The sequence below is a fragment of the Panthera pardus genome, unplaced genomic scaffold (assembly GCF_024362965.1).
Source record: "Panthera pardus isolate Hobbes unplaced genomic scaffold, ASM2436296v1 HiC_scaffold_17, whole genome shotgun sequence".
Classification (NCBI taxonomy): Eukaryota; Metazoa; Chordata; class Mammalia; order Carnivora; family Felidae; genus Panthera; species Panthera pardus.
In genome coordinates, this window is record NW_026526732.1 from 150,959,958 (window position 1) to 150,970,092 (window position 10,135).

The window sequence follows — 10,135 nt, forward strand, 5'->3', positions numbered from 1 at the left end:
CATTTTCTTACGTTTCATGATATTTTAATTTTATAAATGTGAATCCTTCTCAATCCCTTCAGATTCATTATGGTTGTTGTCTAGGTCATTTTGTTGGTGAAGGCTCCCTTCTGCCTTCCCAGCACCTAGGACACCCTATCCCTTCTAGGCCTCTCCCCGCTGTCCCGTAGACTCTTCTTCCTCCTGACTTTTCTTGGTGACTCCCTTTTCCCTCTTGTGGGTTGAGGCTCTGGTTTCCAAGATTCCACAGCTTTTTTGGTATACACCCTCCTTTTCCTGGAGTACATCCCTATACTTCCCAAAAAAGGTTCACAGGAAGAAAATCTTAGTTTCCTTAATGTCTTATTTTCCTTCTATTTTATGGGAGTGGGTTTGGGAGTCATGGTCATCCCCAGCAGGGACATCTAGGGTCACAGGAAGATCCCTATCAAGGTGCACAGATGGCCCTTCTCCTGATGAGGAATCTGAATCATCCCTATCCCGATTACCCAAGCAGGCAGCACAATAATACCAGGGCCTGAGGTCTTCTCTGACTCTTAGGTCCCTTATAAGTCCCTGTTTGGGGAGATTAAGCTGAAGGAGTGGGTGACCTTGTACAAGCATCATTAGGCTCTGGGTCTTAGTTTCCTTCCCTGGGCAATGTACTGATTGGAAGGCCTTCCTCACATAACTGAGGATCAGATGTGGGGGGAAATGCTTTGATAATAATAAAGCAAAATTTAAAAAGGGGCACCTGGATGGCTCGGTCAGTAGAGCATGTAACTCTTGTTCTCGTGGTTGTAAGTTTGAGCCCTGTGTTGGGTGTAGAGATTACTTAAAAAAAAAAAAAACAAACATATTTTAAAAAACAAAAAGCAAATGACCTCAGCCTGCATTTATGTTCCTTCCTGAACTTTCACGGAGGAAGAAAGAGAGGAGAGGCAGAGCAAATGGGAATCACAGCCAGGAGAACAGAAGGATGGAGGGAAAAGCAGAAGAGGTCGGAAGGGGAAATGAGGAGGAAGGATAGTCTGATGGGGGAAGAGCCTGCAGAATGAGTCACAGTAAGTGTGATAGAGGGGTGGAACCTGGGAATATCTCTGGAAACCCACATTTGGCTGCTTTTACAGTTCTCACTTCTCTATCTACCAGGAGATCCATACCAACTTGGTTAGAAACCTACTAAAATGGAACTGAGCTCCTGATTTTTAGACTGGCACCATCACCATCCCCAAGCTCTTTCTTTACTTCTTTGCTCTCTACCTCCTCACCCCCCATCCCCAACTCTTTCCCTTGTGCTCTTCTTCCCATCATGTTATTCTTCCCATCATACTCTTCAAGGTAGCCACTTTTGGGACTCCTGTCATGACCAACAAAGCCTTGAGTGACCATAGCACTCATTTCCTTGTCATTCTGTAGTCTGGAGCTTCCTCCTGTCCCCCAACTCCCTCTCTTGTTCTGCACTCTCCACACACCCTTTCAGCGCCAGAACTTGCCTGATAGGAACATGCAGGACAGCCTGCAGGACAACCAAATAGCCCCAGTGCCCCAACTAACTCCCTGTACTCACTCACCTCCCTCTGCACTTACTCACCTTCCCCCGACCATGCTCTTCCTGCATTCTAGGCTATAATCTGTTCTAGGTGTTATCAGTTCCCGAGCAGTGTTTGATCAAGCAGAGTGGCAGGATATGGGTGCTGAATTCAAGGCATGGGAGGTAGGATCCCCTGCTGGGGGTTCTCTGGTTTTTAAGATTAGGAGAGTTCCAGTTTTATTTTTTATTTTAGAGAGACAGAGAGCGAGCAAGCACACACTCGCATGAGTAGGAGAGAGGGGCAAAGGGAGAGAGAGAGAGAGAGAAAGAGAGAGAGAATCTTAAGCAGGCTTCAAAGCCTGATGCAGGGCTCTATACCAAGACCCTGGGATCACGACCTGGGCTGAAATAAAGAGTTGTCCCCTCAAATGACTGAGCAACCCAGGTGCCCCTGGAGAGATCCAGTTTTAAAGGAGAGGTACTGGATAAGAACCTAGGTGACCAGTTTCAGTTCAAACACCATCCTCTCTGGGACCAGTTAATTGACAAACTGGACTTGTTAGGGGATGGAAAAACATCTAACTTGACTTTTTCATTATATAATTCTCTCCAAAGGCATCCTTTGCCCTAGGCTTTTCTGAGCACTACATGGTCTGGTACTGTCTTGCCTGGTGTTAATCTGGGGAAGCTGAAAATCTTCTTGAATTTGGCAGGTTTTGTTTTTTTTAAGTTTATTTATTTTGAGAGAGAGAGAGAGGAGAGAGGGAGGGGCAGAGAGAGAAGGAGAGAGAGAGAGACTCCTAAGCAAGCACTGCACTGTCAGCACAGAGCCCAATGCAGGACTTGGACTCACAAACCACGAAATCATGACCCAAGCCAAAACCAAGAGTCGGCTTCTTAACCAACTGAGCCACCTAGGCAACCTGAATTTGGTGGGTCTTGATGGTTTACCTGGTGGTGTTATCCAATCCCTTATCCCCAAGGGATCTGAGGCCCTGGTAATCATATTTTTGTCAGCTGGGGTTGCTGCACATGTGCTTTCATAGTCATAATTGGGCATGGAGTACCAAGAGACACCCACATGGATCATCTGAGTTCTACACAGACTCCTACCTGCCTTCATAATGGAGGCCCACTTCCTCTTCCTGTTAGAGTTACTCCTACCAGCACTGAATCTCCTTTTTTCTTCTATTGGTGTTTGGATCCAAGGAGACCAGAGTGTCTAGACAACAGTCACAGTTTTAGGTCAGTATGACCCTTACTGTATCACTTGGCAAGAGGGTTCCATGACTTCTAATCCAGCATAGCCAGGACTAAAAGAAGCAAGAAGCACAAATTCCCCCAATGGGTTATTGGCTGTAATAGAAAATGAGCCCACTCCTCCCATCCCTTCATTCTTGGACCAATGTCCTGTGTACTGTTCTCACTGGGGACATAACACCAGATAAAGGTCTCTGATTCAATAAATACCCTACATTATGAACATTGACACCTTATCTTGAAAAGTATTACTTCTGAGCTGATGCTTCAGCAGCACTATCAGCAGATTATCCCAGTGCTCTGCCAGCAGCTTCAGATTGGTGCAATGTGTGATATTGTCAGTGGATACCATGGTCATCGGCCCACTTTTCACTTCTTGTTTGTTGTGAAGTGGGTCTCCTGGACAGAGCTATGTTGTATGGGCCAGACACTCTGTAATTCCCTTGATAGTGGTATTTGGCCAAGGTTCTAAGAACAGAAAATGCAAATTCTTACCCAGAATCAGTGTCTATTTGTAAGAAATGAACGACTGGCTCTTGAAGGTGGAGGAAATCCAATGTAGTCAACTTGCCATCAAGTAGCTGGTTGGTATTTTTGAAGAATATTGCCATATTGTAGGCTGAGCATTAGTCTCCAGTGCTGGCAGGTAGGCCATTAAAGAGGCACAACTGAAAATGGAGTTAAGAAAACAATTCAATTCATAAAAGCATCAAATACTTAGGAATAAATTTAAGTAAATAAGTGCAAGACTTGTCTGCTGAAAATGGAAACATTGCTGGGAGAAATGAGTGGTCTAAATACATGGAGAGACATTTAATGTTCTTGACTGGAAGACTCAGTACTGTCAAAATGACAATTCTCTCTAAATTGAATAAAATCCCTATCAAAATCCCAGCAACTGTTTTTTATAAAAATTGACTCACAGATGCTAAAATTTGTACAGGAATACAAATGACTTAGCATAACAAAACAATTTTGAAAAAGGAGAATGAAGTAGGAGGACTCATACCACCCAGGTTCAAAATTTACTATTGTGATCTTATGATTCATATATCTCATATATATTTGGTCTTTCTCCATGGTTCCTGGTTCCATGAAGCCCCCCAAACCCTTGGAATTTCCTTAGTGTTAAGAATGATAAAAGTGTCTTTTGTTATGTGAATGACATGACTTTTGGAAAGCACCTAAGGGAGGGGGCTATTTGCCAATAGAGCCAAGCAAGTGATTAGAAGATTGGAACTTTTAGTTCAACCCCTGACATCCAGGGAGGGAAAACGGGCTAGAGATTGAATCCATTCAGCAATGGCCAATAATGTAATCAATCACACCTATGTAATAAAGCCTCCATAAAAACCCAAAAGGACATGTTTGGAGAGGTTTGAGTTGGTAAACATAGGGAAGTATTAAGAGAGTGGCACATGTAGAAAGGGCTTGGAAACTCTGTGCCCTTTCCTATACATCTCTTCCATCTGGCTATTCCTAAGGTATATCCTTTTATAAGAAAGTAGTAATCTAAAATGTATTTTTTTAATGTTTATTTATTTTTGAGAAAGAGAGACAGAGCGCAGGCAGGGGAGGGGTAGAGAGAGAGGGAGACACAGAATCCGAAGCAGGTTCCAGGCTCTGAGCTGTCAGCACAGAGCCCTACGCAGGGCTTGAACTCACAGACTGGGAGATCAAGACCTGAGCTGAAGTTGGATGCTTAATCGACTGAGCCACCCAGGTGCCCCGAAACTAGTAATCTAGTAAACAAATGTTTCTCTGAGTTCTGTGAGCTTCTGTATGCAAATTAATTGAACCAGAGGAGTGAGTCCTTGGAACCTCTGATTTATAGCCAGTTGGTCAGAAGCACAGGTAACAACCTGGGCTTTCAACTGGCATTTGAATTTAGTGGGTTGGAGGGGGGCAATCTTGTAGGACAGAATCCTTAACCCATGGAATCTGATGCTAACTCTGGATAGTCAGAATTGAGTCACATTGTAGGACACCTAGCTAGTGTCGGAAGCATTGTTTGTTGTCTGTATGGGGACCCCCACAATTGGAAATTGGTAGCAGAATTCCATTAACTATACAGCCATAGTAATCAAGATAGTGTTATATTGGCACAAAGACAGGCATATAAAGCAATGGAACAGAGTTGAGGATCTAGAAATGCATTCGCATATTTATGGTTAGTTTGTTTTCAAGGTGTCGAAGGAGAGTAAGTCTTTTCAACAAATAGTGCTTGGACATTTCAATATCTGCATGCATTGATTAAATTTTGACCCTTACCACACATCAAACACAAAAATTAACTCGAAATGGATCATAGACCTAAATGTAAGGTCCAAATGTAAGGCAAATAAAAAAACAAGCCACTAACTGGAATAAATTATTTACAGGCCATACATCTGGTAAAGAACTAGTATCCAGAATATATAAAGAACCCCTATTAGTCAATAATAATATAAATAAGCCAATTAAAAATTGAACACTCAAAGAATACAAAAACACTAATTCAAAGGAATACATGCATCCCTATGCATAAACATTATACAGCAGTGTTATTTACAATAGCCAAGATACAGAGGCAGCCCAAAGGTCCATCTATTGATGAATGGGTAATGAAGATGTGAGATACACATACATATTAGTGGATATATATATGTATATATAATGGGATATTATTAAGTCATGAAAAAGAATGAAATCTTGGCATTTGTAACAATATGGGTGGAGCCAGAAAATATGCTAAATGAAATAAGTCAGTCAGAGAAAGAGAGATAGCATATGATTTCATGCATAGGTGAAATTTAAGAACAAAAAAAATGAGCATAGGAGGAAAAAAGAGAGAGACAAGTCAATAAACAGACTCTTAATTATAGAGAACAAGCCGATATTTACCAGAGGAGAGGATAGGTGCTAGATTAAGAAGTGCACTTGTGATGAGCACCAGGTGATGTATGTAAGTGTTGAATCACTATATTGTATACTGAAACTAATATTACACTGTATGTTAACCAACTGGAATTAAAATAAAGAATGGACAAAAGATTTGAATCACCATTTTACCAAAGAAGATATATGAATGCCTATTATGCTTATGAAAAGATTAGTATTTCAACAATTTAGTCATCAGGTGGAAAACTACAACCAAATGAGATTCCACACTGAGATACAATTATAGCATGGCTATTATAAGAAAAAACATTGTATAAAGAGAAGAGCATTGCCAAGGAGAAACTAGAACCCTCATACATCGCTAGTGGGAAAGTAAATTAGTAGAGTCACTTTGGAAGACAATTTGACACTCTCTTAAAAATCATTAAACATAAATTTAAAATAGAGCTTAGCCATCCCACTCCTGTGAATCTACCCAAGATGAAGAAAAACACAAGTTCACACAAAGACATATAAATGACTGTTCATGGCTTCAATATTTATAATAGCCTCCAAAATGGAAAGAACATAAATGTCTACCAACTGATGGTGGGAAAAGCAAACTTTGGTAATCTATACTTTGAAGTACTTACTATTCAGCAATTACAAGGAACAAACAACTGATACATGCTATCACATGGATGAACACCAAAGGCATTATACTAAGTTAATGAAATCAGACACAAAAGACCGTGTAATGTACAATTTCATTTATATGATACACCTAGGGGTGCCTGGGTGGCTCAGTCGGTTGGGCGTCCGACTTCGGCTCAGGTCGTGATCTCGCGGTCTGTGAGTTTGAGCCCTGTGTCGGTCTCTGTGCTGATGGATCAGGGCCTGGAGCCTGTTTCAGATTCTGTGTCTCCCTCTCTGACCCTCCCCTGTTCGCGCTCTGTCTCTCTCTGTCTCAAAAATAAATAAACATTAAAAAAAATTTTTATATGATACATCTAAAAAGGGCTAAAAATAACTGATCAGTGGATGGCTAGAACTAGGGCTGGGAGTGGGGATTAGAACAAGGAAAATTTTGGAATAATGGAAATGTCCTAAAACTTAATTTTGGTGATAGTTGCACAACTTCATAATCTTACTAAAATCATTGAACTATTGAATTGTATATGTAATAAAGTGGGTGAGGAATGGTGAAGGTAAAGATTTAGGTTGTCAAAATGTTCCTTCTGAGAAAGCAGTTGCATTACCACCATTCTCTTATGCTTCCCATCATTAAAAACAGTAGGTTTTTTGAGGGTGGTGGTGGTGGTTAAAGTAATTCTGGGCACAGAAATGAGTAGATAGAATCCTTGAGGATATATAATTTCCTCAGAGTACTAATGGTACCTCACAACCTCCTTTGTCTCCAACAGGAGCCCTCCTGCTCCCTGCTGCATTTTCCAGGATCCTATAACTAGTTTGACATGGGACTTTTCAAGACTATGTCCAATTTTTCAGATCCTGTCTTCTCTATTTAGAAGGGGATGGGCAGCATATTACAGACCTAATTCATTCTTGGTCATCAGATAGGGGATTTAGAGATTGTACACCCTTATACTTGTCAAGAACATTGAGATGTCTCAGTCTGAGTCCTTCACTTTTTGGAGGCGTGAGCTAGGGTCTGAAACTGATGACTGCTTTAACCAAAGCCTGGTAGAGAATTAGAGGCAGTGTTAGAACCCAGAACTCCTGAATATGAGGCCAGGGTGCTGTGTGCTGCAGAGCACTTGAGTTTGTAGCAGCCAATAGAGAAATGAGGCTCAGAGTCTTTGCCACAATGAGCAAGTGATTCTGAGGGTGATGGTTCTGGTGAAATTTGTAGACCTTCAGGATCCAGAGCCCAGCTCCATTACTGCATTACTGGGGAATGAGAATGAAGGTGGGGTAGGAGTGTGGTTAAGAGGATGTGTGTGTGTGTGTGTGTAATCACAAGAATCTAGCCCTGCTTTGTGGTAGTAAGATCCATCCACTCTCATCTGTTCAAACTTTGCAGATGCAGGGTCTCAATAGAGATGAGGAAACTGAGGATAGGAAGGTTTAGGTATTCAGTGGGGTCATGGAGTTAGTACTTGGTTATATTTGCAAAGGTAAGTACTAGGTCTCACTGTGTTTTGTATGACACCTCCTCTTTTTTTTTTTTTTTCTTGAAAGGGTTTGATCTCTTGTTCTTTTCTTTTTTAATATTATGAGATATAAAATATATGCAGAAAAGTACTGAAACCACATGTAAAGTTAACTAGTGATTATGATCATGTAAGCAACATGCAGGCCAAGAAGCAGATGGGGTCAGAACCCCACAACTGTGCACCTCTCACATTATTATACCCTTTCTCAGCGCCCCTAGTAATTACTCATCTGACTTGTGATAATAATCTCTTCCTCATCTCTGTTTGCAACTGCTGTGATAAAAGGATTGCTTCTCAATTCTGGTCTCATCTTCCCTCTTGAGGCCATGTTTCTGAGACCCTCTCTGTCAGTGCAGGCCACAGACCTTGGTGGCTTCTGGTCCCTGTGGGAGTTCTTGGAGCTGATTCTGTCTGGCTGTACCAATGAGCTCTTCTTGTTTGCTCACACATTTGCTCTATGAACATTCATGCACACTTGTGTGTGTGTGTGTGTGTAAATTTAAGATTACATTTCTCTGGGATAAATGTCTAAATAGTGAATTGCATGTTAATTAAACAAACAAAAAAGACTGCCATACTTGTTTTCCAAAGTAGCTATACTATTTTACATTCCCACCAGCAATGAATGAATTCAGTTTCTCTGCATCCTCACGAGCATTTGGTGTTGATCACTCTTCCTTATTTTATCCATTCTGATTTTGGTTTTAATATGCATTTTCCTAGCGGCCAAAGCTGTTAATCATCCTTTCATGTCTTTATTTGCCATCTGCATGTTCTCTTTAAGGAAATGTCTGTTCATGTCTTTTTTCATCTTCCTATTGTATTGGTTGTTTTTTTAACTGTTGAATTTTTAGATTTTTAAAAAATGTATTCAAGATATAAGTCCTTGGTTGGACATGTGGTTTGCAGTGGTAAACTTCTGAGGTCATGCATATGGGATTTTCTTCCTCTTTTTCAGGGGCAGATTCTGGAGTCAAGGCTAGCTGTGGCTGGGAAAGCTGAGTCTTGGCAGTCGCAGGGTGCCCAGGCTCAGGGGACCTATTCCCCCCTTTCTCGCACCTCCTCCCCAGCCCAAAGGGTGCAGGGGAAAGTTAGTGCCATTTCTATCCCTATTTCTGAAAACAAGATGCAGAATATAATGTCCTGGACTGGGGTCTCTGACTCTTGGGGGTCTTGGGAGATGGCCTCCATCACAGAGAAGCCTGGATTCTAGTCTAGCTGAGGGGTTCTGTGTTCTGGCCAGCCTCTCCGCCTGCACCTCACTTTCCTTACCCAGGCACAGGGTGATCAGACAGCCTGCCTGTCATAGCTGAGGAGAGGAAATCTCTTAGGAAAGTATCCTGTAACCAGAGAGCATGCTGTCAATGGTAATGCCTGAGAGGGCAGCTCCTGGGATCTCTCCAAAACCCTAACTGGAGCGCCTGATGCCACCCTCGTTTCACTCCCTGAATTCTCTGAGGGGAAGGATGGTTGAGGGGTTGCAGCCTAAGGGGCAGGAGGAGGGGGGAGAAGCTGGCAGAGTTGGAAGAAATAAGAGAGATGAACAGGGCGGGAAGGAGCGGTGACTTGCAGGCGCTGGGCCAAGACCCCCTTGCGGAGCCCACACGTGGTGGGTCTCATCCCAGCGCCCTGGGTCCCGCCGCTGCGTTGTATGAAACGGGATAAAACGTACCCCACACAGCTGGTTCCCAGCCTGGTACCCCTAACCCCGCCTCTCTTTGATCCGTTTGTGCTTCGCTGTACCCCACCCCCATCCCTCATTCTCATCCTACTCGGACTGGGCAGCCAGTTCCTCAGCTCGGTTCTTGGCTTCTAAAGCCACGAGTCACTAAATCACTTGTGGCGTTTTCACAAGCAGGTCTGAGGTTCCCAAGTCACCATTCCTTGGCTCCTGCCTGGAGGGCCTTTCACTGGCAGAATCCACGGCCTCAATAAGCTCCCTAAAGGGCTCTGCTGTCCTGGTGAGACACCGGGAAGGCCTTTTCTGCTCCAGGACAGGCTTTGGGGGACTGGCAGGACGGTCTGCACGCCAGCCCCCCTGCTGAGCTTCACTAGTCTCCAATGTGTCACCTACCGTGGGCACTTCGGCCCCCTTGGAGACGGTTGTCTTGGCGTCCGGTGGTCGGCCTCAGGGAGGGGATAGTCTGCAGGGGCTCAGTTATCCGGAGAGCGGAGGGGACACCAGGCCTGAGGGACAAGCTGCACAAAAGCCAGGAGGCCCATCGTCCTCCACTAACTCGTGTCCTGGCACCGGTTTATTGGCATGCTGACCTCGGTAGGGGCCAGCAGGAGAACGTGTCTTTTTCTTGGTATACTTCTCTCCAAA